Below are 1,932 nucleotides of genomic sequence, written 5' to 3'. Positions count from 1 at the left end.
CAGAGCACAGAGAGAGTTCCAGTGTAATAAGCTTGCCAATGGGCCTTTCCTGAACATTGTGACAGATACCAGTTTACTTCCAGACCAAGCGTACTGGAGATGTGCGTTTTAGTGTAAAGCAGTCAGGATTGCTACATGACCGTAAGAGCATAAGTGACAGTAAGAGGATGAGGCCTTCAGCCCATTTAGCCTCTTCCAACAGAATTAAAATTGTGCCTTACCTGTTTTCAATGCTCGTTCCCTGGACTCTTGCTGCAGCAATTGATGCGATTAACATATAGAAATATTTTGATCATATTCTTGAACACACTCAGTGACTGAGCCTTCTGCACTCAGTTGCATTGTGCACAATAAAGACTCATCATTTTCAGACTAAAATACATTTCTCCTTGTTGTTATCCTGAATTTGTCGAGAACGTGCTGTTCTCCTCGACCTCACTCCAGTGGAATTATCTTTCCAGAGTTGATCCAGTGGAAAGTATGAAAGAATGTTAGACCCGGTCTAGGTCAGAGGAGTGTGAGAGATGCACAACTTCCTTTCCGTTTGTAACAAATGGAAATTGACATCAAACCGTAGCATTGAACAGAATGTCATTCTGATGTGGAAACAGGATGAAATGATTGAAAAACCTGCATTCAGTATCAAATCTTACACCATGAAATTTATCTTAAACAGAAACAAAGACAACTGAGACAATGGAGGCTACATCAGTGGACACAACAGTGACAACCATCGGCTCAAATCCTACCCTGACACCCACTGATCCGTCAACATCAGGAGGTAAATGACAGACATTGTGACTTATCGTTAGAACATATCCAATTGTAATTTGTCTCTGAGAGACTGGTACACGACCACTTCACCTGTAATTTGCCTTGCACTAATTTTAATTCAGTGCATGACAAATTTATTGTAAACAATTAAATGTCCAGTGGGACGAGTTTCTGAAGTATAGCCAATGTTTAACAAAGCAAGTGATGGGAGCCAATTTATGAACATCAAGATTACTTAGAAAACAAGGGAGAAATATGTGGAATTGATACTGTCTCTTCTTGATGGTATTTTGGAGATGAAGTTTAGCCAATGATATAATCAATGGTTCAACAGCTTCTGAAGCAATAACACAGTTAGATCCAATTCTCCAACAAGTGACTATGAAGCAATCACAAAGTAATGTCACTTTGGAGTGTCGATATTGCAACACTCCCTCTGCAGTGCTGACCTCCAGCCTGGATCAGCTGGCAGTAACTCTGGCGTTGAGTTAATGAGCTTCTGACTGAGTTTTATGCGCTCACCCCACAGCACAGAGATAGTCCCAATGTAATAAGCTGCCAATGTGCCTGTCCTGAACAGTGAGACAGTTACCATTTTACTTCCAGAGAAAGTGCAGCCTGGATTAATGCAAACTCAGTCTGGGTTTGGGGTTTCTGTGTATGTAAAAGATGCACAAGTCCCTTTCCATATGTAACAGTTTAAAATCTGACACCATGAAAATTATCTTAAACAGAAACAAAGACAACAACTGAGGACTCGACAATGGAGTCGACTTCAGTGGACACAACAGTGGTAACCATCAGCTCAAAACCTACCCTGACATCCACTGATGTATCAACATCAGGAGGTAAGTGGCAGACATTGTGACCTATCATGAGAACATATCCAACTTTAATTATTCTGTACAACTGTGCACGATCACTTCACATGCAATTTTTCTTGCCCTACTTTTAATAGAGAGCATAACTGATTTACTGTTAAAAATTAAACTTCCAGAGATAATAATTTCTAAAGAAAAGCCAATGTTTAATAGAGCGAGCGATGGGAGCTAATTTATGAACATCAAGATAACTTCGAAACCAAGGAGGCAATAGCTGGAGTGGATACTCTCTGTGCTTGATGATGTTTAGGGGAATGAAGATCAGCCCAGAATACTA

General features: G+C 40.3%; 1 long non-coding RNA gene across 1 annotated transcript; it reads left to right on the top strand.

Annotated features, from left to right (window-relative positions):
- Window positions 1-492: 492 nt before the first annotated feature.
- Window positions 493-1,622, top strand: LOC122546804. The gene is made up of 2 exons (XR_006310808.1): window positions 493-781; window positions 1,509-1,622. It is a non-coding gene; the product is annotated as an uncharacterized LOC122546804 (long non-coding RNA).
- The last annotated feature ends 310 nt before the right edge of the window (window positions 1,623-1,932 follow it).

The sequence above is a fragment of the Chiloscyllium plagiosum genome, unplaced genomic scaffold, assembly GCF_004010195.1.
Source record: "Chiloscyllium plagiosum isolate BGI_BamShark_2017 unplaced genomic scaffold, ASM401019v2 scaf_5973, whole genome shotgun sequence".
Taxonomy (NCBI): Eukaryota; Metazoa; Chordata; class Chondrichthyes; order Orectolobiformes; family Hemiscylliidae; genus Chiloscyllium; species Chiloscyllium plagiosum.
Note: the sequence above shows the minus strand (reverse complement) of the source record. Positions and strands in the feature narration are given on the sequence as shown.